The sequence below is a fragment of the Pan troglodytes genome, chromosome 14, assembly GCF_028858775.2.
Source record: "Pan troglodytes isolate AG18354 chromosome 14, NHGRI_mPanTro3-v2.0_pri, whole genome shotgun sequence".
In the NCBI taxonomy this organism is placed as follows: domain Eukaryota; kingdom Metazoa; phylum Chordata; class Mammalia; order Primates; family Hominidae; genus Pan; species Pan troglodytes.
In genome coordinates this window covers 111,263,898-111,281,939 of record NC_072412.2, presented here as the reverse complement: position 1 = coordinate 111,281,939, position 18,042 = coordinate 111,263,898, and the positions used below count along the sequence as shown (strand labels likewise).

The following is an 18,042-nucleotide window of genomic DNA, read 5'->3' as shown; positions in this document are numbered from 1 at the left end:
GACATTTTATTCATTTTTCTTAATTTAGGATACAATCTTAGAAAGCCAAAATCTAAATAATTGTTGGTGGAGATTTGGGCACTTATTTAGGATAAGATCATGAATACCTAAAAAACAGTGGTTGGTTAATTCATCAAAATGACATCAAAATATTTTAAAGTAAACTTTGAAGTTTCCACAATTATAAATATTCTTAGCTCTTTCCAAAGCTAGAAAATGTTTTATTTTTAGTAATCAAAGATATATGAAAGTAAACACAGAAAAATTATTCAAGTGGGATACAGAATCTCTATCACCTATTATCAGAATTTTGATTACACAAAAGATTAAAAAATGACTTTTCACATTGTAGGCAAGTCACGCATCATTAAACCAAGGGAACAAGCACATCAAAAACAGAGTGAAATTTGCCAAAATATAAAATATTTTAGTTTTGTTTTAGATTAATGTGTTATTAACAAAGACAAAATTCAATTTCTAAGTTTTGTTTTTCCCTATACTCTTTCATATTCTGGAAAGATCTGTCACTTTTCTAAAATACAAAACTAATTCTTTTCCTCGAAAGACAAAAATATACACACTTGTGTTTCCCTGACTCTATTATCCTTAGTAGAGTCTCAATCACCCATTTGATTAAGCTTATTTCATAGAAAAAACTGGGTTAATGGGGGAATAATTAAGAACGGATGTCATACAGTATTTACTGTATTACCAAAGGTCACAGGAAACACACCTGGTGGCCGTGTCATCCATCCTTTACATCTGCTTGCCATGGCAAAAATAAATATACTCATTGATATAGATGTATCCCAAGAGATAGTCTTCTGGACAGCATATAAAAATAACAAGCACAAGTATGTAAACTTAAATTTATATTTAGTAGTCAAGGACTCAACTGTTATACATTCATTAGAAGTTACTTTGTTTTCTAAGAATTCTCCAATTTTAAGGGTATTTAACATTAGTCAAGGTCTTAAGTAACCTAAAGAAGTTAGAAACTAAGTTAAAGCTGTCACACTGCAACACATAGTTACTATTGATAGAAAAGGTTTATCATAATAATAATTTAATTTAATGCAATTTTTCATATTTTACACATTGTGCAGAAATAATGTTAGTTTTTATGATTGATAGACCACTATAAATTCAGAAATTGCAGTTTGACTCTTATCATCATGAGAAAAGCAACCAAAATAAAGTGAATTGTAGGTCAAATTATATTTAGTGTGGCTATATCAGAAAAAACATATAGACTTTTTAATAAATGTAATTATTTATATAATTTGCCTAATAATGGAATTAGATAAACTTGGAATTTAAAAATGCTTCCGACCTAAAAGTTTTATAAGAACATTTTTAATGTTTTCCAACTTTATTGGTTTATAATTAACATAAAAAATGTATATGTTGGGTTGATGCAAAACAGCAATTACTTTTACACAAACCAAATGTTTAATGTACAACTTGATGTTGTGACATACATATACACTGTGATGTGACAATCATAAACAACTTAGTGTATGTATCTATTACATACCATGGTTATCTTTGTGTGTTTGTGGTGAAAACTCTTAATATCTATCCCCTTAGCAAATTTTAAGTATACAATACACTATTAAAGATGATATTTTTAATCTAGTGTATTTAAAGTATTAGTTTATTTTTCTTTTTTTTGAATTTGGAAAAATTGGATTTATATGTACATTTATCTTTAAAAGCCAATTAGAATAGTACCTCTTTAATTTAAAGAGATAGGAACATTTATATCCACTAACTGAGGTCAAGACCTTTCACAATTACAGAGTCACAAACGTGTTAGAGAGCTCACAGCCTGATATCTTCCACTTCAGCCACAAGTCAAGAATACACACAAAGATGCAAAAATTCAATGGCTGGGATCTCAAAGAGAAGTTCAGTTTCCCAATGTGCATAAAATTCTCAATTGATTTGAGCTCACAAGTAAAATAAAATAGACAATAAGAATAATAAGCCAGATTACATCATCTTTTATTCAACAGACAGTAGACCTACAGTGATCATCGAATTGGCAGATCATAAAGCCAAATTCCTAATTGCTTCCTCCAGTGGAAAATAAGCCATCAGCTATGTCTTACTCAGCAACAAAACAAAATATATAGTTAGTAGGAAACAAAGTTAAAGAAACAGAGTGAACAAGGTTAAATATCTATTGCCATTGGATACCCTCTCTGGGAGGCAGGAAAATTGTTCATGGGCTTAAGCAATTCAGGAGGTCCATTTCTTCAGCCCCACAGTTTACCTGACTCTAAGTTGATGAACTAGACATTTTGGCAGATAATCTACCTCTAAACCCATTAACACATAACATTCACACAGGTAAAAATCACAATTCTCATGGAAATATCAAATAAACATATGTCAAATGTTATTTAACTCATCAGTTTAACGAAAGAACCAGTAAGATGTTGAAATCAGTTCTCAGAAATTTGTTGTTTTTTTTTTCAACCAAGAACTCCCCACTGACACCAACCCTATCAAAAATTGCCATTTGACATTTCATCTGGATGTTTTAGAGGCCTCTCAATTCACTGTGTCCAAAAAGGAATTCATGACTTTCTTTTCCAAATCTCTTTCCTTCTCTTGGGGTGTTCACTACTTCTGGCAATGATCCCACTTTCTGTTGAATTATTTACGCCAGAAATCTAAGACTAATACATGATACTTTATCTCACTACACTTTCACCTGCCATTACATGTTTATTACCAAACTCTGTTGATTTTACTTTCTAAATATCACTTACCTGTATCTGCTTCTAACTTAACCACGTTCATCCATACCATGACACCACCATCACCATTTCATCTGGACCATATCACTTAGACTAAACCATTAGCCATATGTTTTTCTCATTGTTTTCACTACCTCAAGCATCTTCTTATCCCTCCAGTTTTGTCCATATATCAGCCAGAGTGATAGATATGATAATGTATTCTACTATTAGAAATCTGTAATGATTTCCTATTGCTCTTGGGATAAAAAACAAAACACTATGAAGCCCCACTGATCTTAGGATAGGGACTTAAACTTTATTATTCTCCACCGTTTTTGTGATAGAGACTCAAACACTGTGATCCTCCCTCCTCTTATAATAAAGACCCAAACCTTATAACACTTCATCTCTCTTAGGATAAAGACCAAAATCTATGATACCCTGCTGCTCTCAGGATAGAGACCCAAGCCCTCTATCTGGAGTACAAGGCTCTCTTACAATGCTGCTACTTACCCTACCTTCCTCTCTTCAATATTGTCATGAACCAGGATTCCCCTCACTTTCTGGCTCAGCCTTCCTTAATTTCTTCATAGGTTTCTCAGCTTCTCATCACTGCGTCTTAGAAGCGTATAATTTATTTATTTATTTATTTTTACTTTCAATATTTTTCTCTTAAATCTCCTACTTTGCTGCCTGGTTCAAACCTATGATTATCCAAGTTTATCTCATTTTTATTTTGTCAGGGCCTTTTCCTTGACTGTTCAGGCAAGACCAAGTTATACCCCTCTTCTGATAGCACTTAAAAAACATTGTAATCTTGGCCAGGTGTGGTGGCTCACGCCTGTAATCCCAGCACTTTGGGAGACTGAGGCGGGCGTATCACAAGGTCAGGAGTTCCAGACCAGCCTGGCCAATGTGGTGAAACCCCGTCTTTACTAAAACTATGAAAATCAGCCAGGCACGGTGGCTCATGCCTGTAATCCTAGCTACTCGGGTGGCTGAGACAGAAGAATTGCTTGAATCTGGGAGGCAGAGGTTGCAGTGAGCTGAGCTGAGATCACATCACTGTACTCCCGCCTGGGCGACAGAGCGTGACTCCGTCTCAAAAAAAAAAAAAAAAAAAAAAAATTGTAATCTTACATTGAATTTTGTGATTCAGTTTTTTTCTCTACCACTGCACAGTTAATTTCAAGAGGGCAGGGCCATGTCTAATTCTACTTATTATATTCCTACTGAATATTATGTAGTTGACATACATTAAATAATTTTAATTTAAATAAAATGTATTTATTGAGTGAATGTAGGACTTGCTGTCATATAACATATTTCTAAGTCTGATTCTATCTTCTACTATACTAGATAATTAGTTCCAAATTTGATGTATATACGTTATAATGTGATTAGGCTCCCATAAAAATGTATTAAATAATAAAGAGGGTTAATATGTCATATCACAAGAAGGCCAGAAGTAGGAAAGTTGTAGTAGTTTAACCTCTGAATCAGATGGGGTTATAAATTAACTTCTTTTACTCACCAGCTGTGTGAGCACAGTTATATATTTACAGATCACTGAAACATTTTTTTGAAATTCAGTCTGCTCAAGGAAAAAAACGGGAATGAGAATATTACCTTTCACACAGGGATTCTTTCAGAATTACTGAATTAATGCATTCAAAGAATTCTTTCAGTACTGTTCAAGCACTTCAGTATTACCAATGACAGTTTCCTGCAGTATCTTGGATATTATTCACGTGGACCTATAGAGTGTTAGCCATTTAAAAGACATCAGCTGCTTTCGCTGTCTCCATGTTTATTACAGCATTTAGGACTAGGTTCAACTACTCATAACAGAAAATGTTACTGTAGTGGCTTAAACACAAATAATTTATCTTGTGCAAAACATTCAGGGATAAGCATTTGGGGAGAATAACACCAAGAAGCCAGACCCTTTGTAACTTCCTGCAGTGGTTTTAGCACCTTCAGGCGGGAAAGTCAAAGAAGAGAGGAGTGACATTGGGAGACTTTGATGTACATATCACTGCCCAGAAGCAATCATTTCTAACAGTGAAAAAGGAGGGGAAATGAAGGTTTTTGCCTCCACAATCTCTATAGTAGAAGCAGACAAGGCAATAGGGGAAGGGAAAAAAGTTTGGTCCATCATATATCCTAGGTGTAGGTATTTGAGGGTGATGACCATACCAGTTAATTAGGGGGAGATGAGTAGATCCTCATCTCTTCCAAGTATAGGAAGCTAACTTTGCCGTAATTGTTACTAATACACCCTTCAAAATCACCATTTTGAAAGGTTTTGTGAAATGAGCATTATTTTCTTTTAATACAAGGTCAGACCTTCAGAATGATGAAGAAACTCATTTGAGGACAAGTACCAATTCAGCGCTGATGTAAAGTAGGCATTTTCAAGAAGAAGAAATTCTTCTCATGTTTGAACTGTGTAAGCAAGTCTTTATTTATTTTTTGAATCCTGAAACAGAAATTAGAAAAGAGAGAGGAAGATATTTCCTTTTCTGAAGGCTGCCAAGAATAAATCCTATTCTCATTTGTTAAAATAAAAAGAGGTAATAAGCTAAAGTAAGAATACACTAACCTTATTCTTGAACCCAGCCGCCTCTAGAAAAAAACACTATAAAAGTGAAGCTAAGTTCAGTAATTTTTGCAGTCATTGCCTTTTTGTTAGCTCTAGTTATCTTTCAAGTTTTATTGATAATAAAACATTAATTGCAAGGACAACTTTTGAAATCTGTTATTGAATACCTAGGACACTCATGATGTCTCTCCACACTTCTTGCCAAGGAATTGCTTTATGAATTAAACCACTTGGGGAAGTAGGTCCTTTCATTCTATCAATTAAGCATACAGTTATATAAGGATAGACACATACTACTTTATATGCAAAAATTTAGGCCATAGCAATTTAGTAACTACCACGTTACAGGGACTGGAACTTTTCACTCCCCCACTTCTTCTATCTCACCACTGTGTTATATGAAGCTATGATTCTCCATTCAGAATATAACTACATTAGTTTTTGAAATAGGAAAATATGAAGGACAGACTCTAGAAATATCAGAATCACTTGGACAACAAAGTCCAAAATATGTATTATGAAAGTGAATTATCATGTTTGACTCAATATGTTGCTGCAAATAAATAAAAATTATTTGCTCAATATAGATACTCCTTATATGCCTCAATATTTTATATACACTGACTGAATATTTATGACTATGTATGAGCAGAATAATGAGAAAAAAGCTTACTAAAAAATCGAATTATTTTGTTCCTTTTCTTAATAAATGTCCCGTTTCACAGTTATAACACTTTCTGGATTTTTATTTTTATTCTGACTTTATAAAAAAAACATTATTTTTAGAATAGTTTTAAATTAACAAAAAAACACACAGAGATTACAGAATGCTCCATATATGTTATACATATATATATTATATATACACACACACACATATATTTAAATACGTATATTATATATATATTTTATATATCCCGTCCCCTCCCCTAGAAATCACTGAATTGTTTACTGGCTCTAAAGTTTTGCTCTCATTATTAAATATGTAACAAATATATATAATATATATTTATATACAATGTATATAAAATAAATATATATAATATACACATGTAAAAAAATATATATATATATATATTTTGCCTGCTCCAGAATTCCATTCCATCCAGGATACCACAGAACTTTCACTAATCTTGTCTCTTTGGGTGCTTCTTGGCTATAACAGTTTCTTAGAATTTTCTTATTTTTGATGACCTTCACAGTTTTGAGGAGTGCTGGTCAGATATTTTGTAAAATGTTCCTTTCTTGGAATTTTTCTGATTTTTTACCATGATTAGACTGGACTTAGGGGTTGTGGGGATGGACTGTCACAGAGGTAAAATACATTCTCATCACAGCATATCGAGGGTTTATACTATTGACATGACTTAAAACTATTGATGTTAACACTGATCACCTGGTTGAGGTAGTATTTGTCAGGATTCTCCACTGTAAAGTTAATTTTTTCCCTGTTTCTATATTGTATTTTAGCTATATCAATAAGAACTCATGGACATTTCTCTTGTACTTTGGGTTATAATCCAATCTTTTTTATTTTTGCTCAAATTGTTCCAGCTTTGGTCATCTGACACTTTAAGCAGCTGCTGTGTGCTTTTGATGTTATTGCAGCTTGGTCTGTTTAGCACTTTCTTACTTTCTAAAATGTCAAGATGCTCCAGGCTTATCTTGTATATTACCTTATGTAGCTCCAGGATTAACCATTTCTCCAAGGTTTTGACAAACTCATAGTGTCATGTATTCACCATTACAGTATCATACAGAATAATTTTACAGCCCGAGAACAGCCCTGTGATTCACCCAGTCAACCTTTCCCTCCCTTAGAAATTACTGATTGCTTACTGGCTCTAAAGTTTTGCTCTTTACAGAATATCACATAAATGAACTCATGGGTACGTAGCTTTTACAGACTGACTTCCTTCATTTAGTAATATGGATTTAAGATTCATCCATGTCTTTGTGTATGTGGATAGCCCATTTTTAAATCACTGAATAATATTTCATCACATGGATATACCATGGTTTATTTATTCATTCACCTATTTAAAGGCATCTTGATTGTTTCCAGTTTGGGACAATTATAAATAAAGTTGCCACATGTATAAATATGCATGCTGCTTTTTGTGTGGATATAAATGTTCAAATAAGTTAGTTAAACACCTAGTAGCCTGATTGCTGGATTATATGATAATGCTACATTTTTCCTTGTTAAGAAACTGACAAATTGTCTTCTAAAGCAGTTGTGCCATTTTGAGTTCTGATCAGCAGTGGATGAAAGTTCCCATTACTCCATTTCATTGTCAACAATTATTTTCATTACGTTGTTTTCTTTTTGGTGAGTTTTAAAATGGCTTTGTATATTTTATATATAAGTAATTTATTAGATATGTGTTTTGCAAATATCTCCTTTTAGTCTGTGGATTGTCTCTTTATTCTTTGAACAATTTATTTTATAAAACATAAGTTTTTAATTTTAATAAAGTCCAACACATCTATTTGTTTAATTGATTGTGCTATTGGTGTTATATTTAAAAACTCATCACCAAATCCTGGGTCAGACAGATTTTCTATTATGTTTTTGTCTAGAAATTTCATCCTTTGTATTTTACATACATTTGTGATCCATTTTGATTTAATTTTGTGTAAGGTATAAGGTCTTTTTCTAAGTTTATTTATTTATTTATTTTTGTATGTGGATGTTCAATTAATCCAGAATCATTTGTTGAAAAAACTATTCTCTTTTTCTTTCAACCTTTTTGGCCCTTTTGTCAAAGATTAAATGATGGTATTTCTGTACAATAATCATAAGATGTGGCTGTGTCCCAACCCAAATCTCGTCTTGAATTGTAGTTCCCATGATTCCCACGTGTTGTGGGAGGGACCCTGTGGAAGATAATTGAATCATGGGTGAGGTTTTCCCTATACTGTTCTTGTGGTAGCGAATAAGTCTCATGAGATCTGATGGTTTTATAAGGGGCACCTCTTTCACTGGGTTCCCATTTTCTCTTTTGCTGCTGCCATGTGGGACGTGCCTTTTTCCTTCCACCAGGATTGTGGGCCTCCCCAGCCACGTGGAACTGTGAGTCCATTGAACCTCTTTTTCTTTGTGGATTGCCCAGGTTTTATCAGGAGCATGAAATAAACTAATACCAATGATATCTGTCTTTTCTGTTCTGTTCCATTGATCTAAGTGTTTATTGATTGGCTAATATCATGCTATCTTGATTACTGTAGCTTTATAGTAAATCATGAAGGCTAATAGGATAAGTCTTTTGACTTTCTTCTTGTTCTTTTTTACTACTGTATTTGTTTTTCCAGGTCTTGTGAGATTTGTATGAAATTTAGAATCAGTTTGTTTCCATCTACAAAATAGCTTGCCACAATTTTCTTTTTGTGGTTACATTGAATCTACAGATTAGGTTGAAGGAAATTGACATCTCAACAATGTTATGTCTTCTAATGCATAAACATGAAATATTGCTCCATTTATTGAGATCTTTGATTTTTTCATCAATATTTTATAGTTTTCAACATACAAATCCTGTGCATATTTTGTTAGATTTATATTTGAGTATATCATTTATTGGATGCTATTTTAAATTATAAGGTTTTTTTTACATTTTAATTCCAAATCTTTGTCTTTCATGTATGAGAAAGCCATGGACTTTTTATATTGCCCTGATATCCTGTAACCTTGCTGTATTCACTTATTATTCCAGCTAAGCGGATCTCAGTTGCGTCTGCTGGATGAGGTGGTGCTTTATCCTATAACTTCTATTCTCTGATGCATCCAATAAAATTCATTGATTTTCACTTTGTCCTGCTTTTCCTTGTAAGAACAGGAATAATGAAGTCCAAGCTTTCACACATAGGAGATAAAACTGAAAGTCCACACATTCTGATTTTAAAAAATCTTCTATTCTTTCGTTTTGCTATTCATATGTGTTTTTTAAATGTTTATGCTTGAGGTTTGAATTGTTTATGTAATGTAGAATCCAAAGATAAACACAATTAGCAAATGTAAGCTATAATTCTTACAGTTTTAAAGGTACCTGTGTATGTACCCCACAAAAATTAGATGTCAACAATTTGGAGGCTGCTTTTTATTTAAGTAATTTTACACCTGCTTTCTCTTTTTTTTAAATGAAACCCAGTTGCAGTTCTTTGAACACCAGGAAAAACTTCCTAGCAACCTCTGATGTATTCCTGCATCTAGAGTAGAAACACAGCACAGTAGAGAATTGAAAAATTTGAGAAAAAGAGTCAGTTGTTGGCCACATTGACTAAGACTCAGGCACGCACATACACATACCAAAGTGATTAGCACCTTAGTTGAGCTCAAATAAGGAGGAAAAAAACCAGCATTACAAGAATGAGACAGTGGCAGGTTACTACTAGCCCTGCCTGTGGTATTTCTCTTCCATTTGACCAGAAATGTCAAATTCTGTTGAAAAGAATGGCCCATTTTCAGGCAAAGCTTTAGGAAGCGCATGATTTCCACATAGAATCTGGCCTTTGTCAAACATGGTATGGGACTGTAAAAATGACTTATTCCAAGATGAGAACACATGGGGTAGAGCTTTAAAACCTGCAAGCCATGCGTTGTTCTCTTATTGAAGTTTTGTTAAAGCTGTTCCAGACATTTGCTGCCTTTGCTTCCATTTTTGGACTGGAGAGAGAAGAGGCATCAAGACGTCTGCAGGGGGGACATGAATAAGTGTGTGTGCACATGCGCACCTGTGTGGATATGTCAAAATAATAAAGTTTAATAATTGATTTCTATAATTATTAAATATAGCTATAATTATTAAATATTAAATTATTTTATATGTTTAGAAAAAATCCTATACCTTTGATAATATTCATGTGTGCAAAATATGTTCTTCTGTCCTGGTAACTGCTCTGTTCATAATCATCTTTTTTTGGACAAACAAAGAAAACATATAGACAAACAGGATTAATATAAAATTTAACAATTATATAGCAATACAGTGGCTAACTATAGCTACTCTAATTAATTACCTATTCTAGAGCGATTGGACTATTGCAGGTATAAACCCTAGCAGGGATAAAATCTTTTTATTTATACACTATATAAATAATGTTCTAAGACACTTGCATGATTTATTCCACGAATACTGCATGGATTTCATTGCACATGAGAATTTCTCTGCCTGTTCTTCCTATTAACCACTAAATGTTATGTCATGCTGGGGATGTGAGCCCTGAAGCAGTGACAGGAAATATCTGCAAAATGGCAAATGCCTCCCATTACGGAGAGTGCTGATTACAAAGCTACATTTACATGTGGATTATTCATGTTTGCAGCAATATAATGAACTGGTTTATACTTTTTCAAGAAGAAAGCATCTGTAGTATAGTAAAAATTACTCTGAATCTTGGATCGAAGAATCCGGGTTCCAATCCAGCCTTTGTTACCAGTAGCTGTGTTAGTTAACTATTGCTGTGTAACAAATTATCCCAAAACTTAGTGGCTTAAAACAGTAAGTATTTGTTATCTCTTACAGATTTGATGGGTCAAGCATTTGGGAATGGCTAAACTGGACGGTTCTGGCTTGGGATCTTTCATGAGGTTACAGTGATGATGCCAGTCAGGGCAGCAGCCACCTGTAGGTATGACAGTGGCTGCAGCATCGGCATCCGAGGTATCTTATTTATGTGGTATTGGCAGAAGATATCCACTCCTCACTGGCAGCTTGACTGGCCTCACTTTTTAGCAGCTGACTTTCCCCAGAATGGGAGATACAAGAAAGAGAGGGTGAGAAGGAAACCATAATGCCTTTTTGACTCGGTCTTAGAAGTCACAAGTCACCATTTATACACATTCAGTTTATTGGAAGTGAGTCACTAAGGGTGGTCATACTTCAGAGCAAGAAAACTAGCCTCTCTCGTATGAAGTGAGGAATGATATAAAAAAAAGGGTGTATTTTCGTACCACCATGGTGGCCATAGGAGCTTGAGTAGTTAAACCTCGCTGAACATCAGTCTTCTCCACAAATGAAAATAACAATATCTACCTCAAAGAATTATTGGGGCTGTTCAGTAAGATGATGCATCTGACATATTTTGTAAAATGTAAGCTACTGCATCAATGTAAAGTTGATCGAATGTAATGTCAGTGATGTTTTTTCATAGACATCACCAATGCATGTTGAGGAAATCTTGTTTAGTGACTTCCAAGTTAGGCAGACACTGGTACTGTGCACCCTCTTCTCAAAAAAGAAGCATGCAAATCTTTGACTGTTAAAGTATATAGCATTCAAAGATTTTGTTGTAACCATTGAGAATAATAATTTAATTATTTATATATAATTATTTAATTATTGTTTAATTATTAATTAAATTATTATTTAATTATATATAAATATATATAATTATTTAATTATTATATAATGAATCAGGTGCAGTGGTTCACACCTGTAATCCTAATCCCAGCACTTTGGGAGGCCAAGGCTGGTGGATCTCCTGACGTCAGGAGTTCGAGACCAGCCTGGCCAACATGGTGAAACCCCGTTTCTACTAAAAATATAAAAATTAGCCAAGCATGGTGGCGCATGCCTGTAATCCTAGCAACTCGGGAGGCTGAGACAGGAGAATCGCTTGAAACCCAGGAAGCGGAGGTTGCGGTGACCTGACATTGCACCACTACACTCCAGTCTGGGCAACAAAGCAAGACTCCATCTCATAAATAATAATAATTTGTTAATGAAAAATGTTAATTTCCAAAGAATGATAGAATTTAAATATCAGAATTATTTATCTTATTATTTTTGGTGGATTGCCCAAATATACAGACTTTGTTTTTCGTGTTTTTGTTTGTTTTCCCATATGACAAGAGGCTGGAGACTGGCAGGCAGGCAGCATGAGCTTCTGCAGCAGCACAGTTCTGTGAGCCATGGCCCCTCTGTTTCTGAGTAATCACCCTCGTCCTTGGTACCTTCTGCCTGCTCCCCTTGCAGCACTGATCCTTCATTCCAGGCAGATGGAATAAGATCAAAGCACAAAAAAAAGTTGGCTGAATATGCCCTGTTTTATTTTAATTTCTTATTTTCAAATAAATTTAGACTTTTGGAAAAACTGTAAAGTTAGTAGAAAGTTTTTGTATACTTTTCATCCAGATTCACTTAAGGATAACGTCTTTTATAATCATGGTATATTTATTGAAATCAGAAGACCAACATTCACTATGAGCCAATTGGTATTAGTTACACTATAACTAATTATTATTAACTAATAGTATCATGATTTACTTATCCATAATACAATGATGTAATAACAAAATATAGTATATAATATTAAATACAGCAATGTAGGATAGTAATGATAGTACTACTGCTAGTTTTAGTTAATAATATTAACTAATTTACGGGCCTTATTAAAATGTTTTCAGTTTTACCACTAATGTCTTTCTTCTGGTTCCACGATTCACAGTGCATTTATGTGTCATGTCACCACTGTTGTCTGCAATCTGTGCCAGTCCCTCACTCTTTTCTTGTCTTTTGCGAACTTGAAACTCATGGAGAACACTTGGTCTGTTATTGTGTATAGAATGCCCCTCAGTTTGGGTTAGTCTGATGTTTTCACATGACTAAATTGAGGTTATGCAATTTTTCAAAACTGCGGCAGATGTGATGATACTGTGCTTTTCCACTATATGATAGCATGTGATGTATGAGATGTAAACACGGATCATTGTTTTCTTTTCCTTTTTTTTTTAAGACGGAGTCTCGCTCTGTCCCCAGGCCAGAGTTCAGTGGCATGATCTCGGCTCACTTTAACCTCTACCTCTCAGATTCAAGCGATTCTCCTGCCTCAGCCTCCCAAGTAGCTGGGATTACAAGCATGCGCCACCACCCCCAGCTAATTTTTGCATTTTTAGTAGGACGAGATTTCACCACGTTGGCCAGAATGCTCTGGATCTCTCAACCTCGTGATCCACCCACCTCGGCCTTCCAAAGCGCTGGGATTGTAGGCATGAGCCACCATGCCCAGTGGATCATTTTTTTTTTTTATGTTTTGTTTGTTTGTTTGTTTTGATTTCTATATTGTCTGTCAGATGTCTTTACTTTTAAGTGATTTTTTTTAAAATTTATAACTTGTAAGTATATTCTGGGAAGATATTTTTAGGCTATGGAAATACTCTGTTTTTCATCATACAGTTGCCCACTAATTTTAGCATCAATAATGGCTTTTGCCTGCAGTGACTACTTATGTAGTGTTTAATGTGATGATTTCTGTAGGGATATATAAATGAGCCAATGAGAAACCACAGACATCACATTTCTAGCTTAATTCTGAAAGGTAAACGTCTCATTGGCAAATTTTAAAAAGTTAAGACAATTTGGTTTCATCAGGAGACCCAAAGAAAAAATGAGTAGTTTGAATTTCTGGTCATAAGGATAGTATTCTTGATCTTCTTAATATGGAAGCAACTAAATATATTTACAACAGGAAGAACTAGATATACTTGCAAAATTCAAAGAGAAAACCAAAGCAATACAGCCAAGTTCTATTTGCAGGTCGAGATCTTCCATAGAAATGGCCGGATTGTGATAGGTATGTACTTTTAAAACTGGAAAGAGATGGGAAAGGTACAAGTGGATGTTCATCATGGCGTAGACATCAATACATGATCAGTCAAGTTTTACTTCTTGTTTTAATGAGAAGAAAAAGCTGTGATTCTTTATTTATTCAAAATCACCATCACTTTTTTCTTTAAAATAGTCAGACTACTAGGGCCTCTGATACTTATTGGAAGATAAAATTAAGGAGAGAAAAGGGGTGTATAAAGTAAAAATATATGGCAGCTGTCCAACAAAGTCAATAACCCACTTTAGGGACCCCAAATAGATTTTCTGGAGTGTCTGTCTGTGCACAAGTTTGTCAGCATTTGAGAGAAATGACTGAGCAGCAACAACAAAGAGTGTTTAAACAAACCAATCTGGATGTCAAAAGGTTATGTGCCGCAGAGGGCTGCTGGTGTTAATTCTATATGGATTAACACCACAGCCGTTTCTTAAAATAGAAAAACTTGAAAGAAGTGAGTGAGCTCAGAGACCTTTTTTTTTGTATGAAGTCTAGATGAGACATTTATTTTTTTCTTTGAACTGGTGAAGTTTTCTCTACTCAGTGCGACTGGTGAGGTTGCATGAAAAGTCTGTGAATCAATCACAGGACCCAGTTCTGCCCTGAGACCTCAAGGAGAGAGGAGGCTATGCTGGACCCCGTACTGTAGAGGATCCCCACTCCTACCCTCTTGTGGACAATGCACCCCTCGGCATGGGGCAAGAAGTCCAAGAACGCCATAAGCCAAGGGAACGTACACACAATTAGCCTGTGTCTCCTTCTGCACAATGCTTTCTGGGGCTCTTCCTTGCAGAGTGTGGAGCTCATTTGCAAGAGCAGATCTCTTGCTTGGATTCATGTTCTTGTGGTCACACCACACCATCCCCAGTATGGGCCTCTCTCCAGCAAGGGGATGAGGATGTTGTTTGATCGTGGGGCTAATGTACATGACCACTGGGACCCTCCAAGGTGTGGCACGCTAGGCAGGAATAGCAGAGAATTCACTACAGGGGTGTGTGTGTGTGTGTGTGTGTGTGTGTGTGTGTGTGTAGGTAAGGAATATAGAGCAGGAGGCTTTCACAATATTCCAGATGGAAGACAGTGAAATCCGCCAAGCCTAAATTCAAATCATACCAAAAGGTATAAGGTGTTAAGAGAAGAGAATAGGATATACCTTACTTGTTTAACAGATTGTTTCCTTTTTTATATAAAGTAATTTTAGGTGGTAAAATATACAGAAAATATAAATATATATAAAACCTACATAAAATTTATCATTTTCATCATTTTTCAGTGTGAAATTCAGTGGCTTTAAGTTCCTTCATGATGTTGTACAACCATCGGTACTATATACAGAACATTTTCATAATTTTAAACGAAACATTTGTTCCTATTAAATGCTAACTTCCCACTCCCCTGTACCCTCAGGCCTTGGTAACCATTATTCTTCCTTCTGCTTTCCTGCATTTGCCTATTCTAGATCCTGAATATAGTGGACACATGCAGTGTTTTCCCTTTGTGTCTAGCTTCTTTCCTGTAGCACAGTGTTATCAAGTTTCATCCATGTTGTTGCGTGTATCAGTACTTCATTCACATAATTTTATAGATAAATAATATTTCATTGCATGTGTGTACCACACATTGCTTATCCATTCATTAGTTGCTGGGCACTTGACTTGCTTCCATGTTTTAACTACAGTGAATATGCTGCTATGAACATTGTTGTACAAGTGTCCGCTTGAGTCCCTGTTTTCAATTTTTTTGGGTATATAATTAAGAGTGGAATTGCTGGATCAGGCAGAAACTGTATGTTTAACATTTTGAAGAACTGACAAGTTATCGTTTCCTTGGCTTTCCCTTATACTATTTGCACATGTAGCATGCAGATCTCCACTGTAGCCCTGGGTCCTGCAAATATTATTAGGGACAGGGCGTGACAGCAACCTTATGGATCTATACATGTAGACAGTAAATCAATCCTTGTAAATGTTAGTCTTTCACTTTTTTTCACTTTTGCTTTCCATATTATATAAATGAGAAATCTGGGTTTCCATCAGTGTTCAAACTTGGAAACTTTTGTGTCATATTAAAAAAAAAATCCAAATCAAGCTGTTTTGTGGTATTTCAGATCTGACTGAAACCAGGAAGTAATAGAAATATAAAAAGAAAACTTGATCTTCTGAGGTTTTCTTTACCAAAGTAACTGGGATAAAAATTAAGCCTTTAAAATTTTTGAGGTTCATATATCAATGCCACTGATTTCTAAAAAATATTGTATGACTAGCTTCTTTTGGAAGGTAAAAAAACTCAGTTCTCCTACAAGACTTTGTAGAAATTCTTTGTCTTAAATAATATAGCTTAAAAAATGAGCCTTTTAAAACTGTGAAGGCTATCGGAAAGAAATGTGAAGAAAGAAGAAAAGCACAAATTAAAAGAACGAACAAGAGCTACGTTAGCAGTGAGACCCAATTTAAAGAGTTTGGGTCCAGCCAGAGCTTTTCAAATCTTTTGAAGCTTATACAGTATTCTGATCCCTAACAACCCATATTCTTGAAAAATTAACCAGAAAACTAGCATGAGCTAAATGTCTTTATGTTTGAATTAGAGAACAGGGAAAGGTCTTGCTGCCTTTAGGGAAAGCTTTTAATCAGAATGTCTCTTCATCCTGGCTTTTGACCTTTCCTAACATTCAATTGTTTTTTCACACTGCTCTTGAAAGAGCCTGTGGCTCTAAGAAAGAAGGATGGATGTCTTCCCCTTGCTTAGCATGGTTTATGTCAAGATTTTGCCCTCGTAAAAGCACCTAAATGTGCTGGTGACAGACAGACAGGGATGATCATTCAAAAGTAGTCTCTGCTTTTGTTAAACTTTTATTTCAAAACAATGGAGAGCACATCCCATCACTGCTACGAAAAGTTCTAACTTTCAATTCATAGGTCATTTTTTTTGAAATTATATTTTCTGATTAAAAACACATATTTCTCCAACTAGTATCCATCCTTATTTCTAGAGGTATCACCATGCATTTTGCACACCCTAAATAACCTTCTTGCCCCGTAAAAAATATTTTGTAAGTATTCGTATGTACCCATAGTCCATAATTAGGACATCTCACTTCTCTTTGTTAAAAATTCCTTGTTTACAGCTTTTCAAAGAGCTTTGCATTCACTAAGTAGTCTGAAACTTTTGAGACAGCTTTGCAGAACAAGACACAACAACTACATGTTAAGTAACTTGCTCACGGTTACATGACAATTATGTAAGATGCTTGGTTATAGGACTGGGTGCTAACGTATTTTTCCCAAGAAAAATAAACCTCCATTGCATCTAGTCCACACTAGGATGATGTTTTGGGCATATGTTTTTCCGAGCATCTGGTAGGGACAGATCAGGTCTAAGGGATTTCTGAAAGGTTTAAATTAAATAGGATTTCCCTTTAAAATTTTGATAGAGAAATTTAGAAAAAAAGGAATCAAATGCTAATTCAGAAGGTCTTGAGAATAGGAAAAATATTAGCTTATCAGGGAACTTCTTAAGGTCAGAGTTTCACTATCACATTCCAGCTTCTTCAGTGCCTCCTCATTTTGGAAAGTGTTCAGGACTTTTAGGTGCAGTTCTGGACACCTCACATGTCTGAGCATACCCAGTGGTCTTTCTTAAAGATTATAAGGACTTAGCAGCAAATTAGCCTGTTTTTCACATGGTCGGAGATGGCTGAGGCTTAAGAATGCTGCACAGCATCCTGAGGTGATTATTAGTACTCAGAAGGCCTCCCCACCTCTCTTGCACCTGTGATCCTCATCTTGCCCTTTTCCAAATATCGAGCAGCCACGATAATATGTGTGTGTGTGATTAATCAATTATTACTAAAGGATTAGTAATCCTTAACCTCTGAGATTCTCAGTGGATATTAAGGATCTTAAAAATAGGAGAATAATCAATTTAAACCTTTAAGCTGTTTTGCTTCTGATACTATTCCATGTCTTAGCATTCAATGTATTTTTATTGGTGACTCCATATGACAAAGTGAAAAGAAGGAGGGTTTTGGAAAAGGAGATACAGAAGTTCACATTTTAGCTACCCGATAACTGTAAAAACAAGGGC

The 18,042-nt window shown here is 34.9% G+C and overlaps 1 long non-coding RNA gene across 3 annotated transcripts in view; it reads left to right on the top strand.

The window, feature by feature from the left end:
* The window catches only part of LOC107967978 (uncharacterized), a 135,817-nt gene that overhangs the window by 32,264 nt on the left and 85,511 nt on the right, over nt 1-18,042 (top strand). For 2 of the 3 annotated variants that reach the window (XR_008538891.2, XR_001708854.4), the window contains exon 7: nt 5,093-5,496. This is a non-coding gene — a long non-coding RNA (uncharacterized LOC107967978). Of the gene's footprint in view, nt 1-5,092; nt 5,497-18,042 lie in introns of those variants that run through there. The other variant, XR_008538892.2, reaches the window with a different exon arrangement.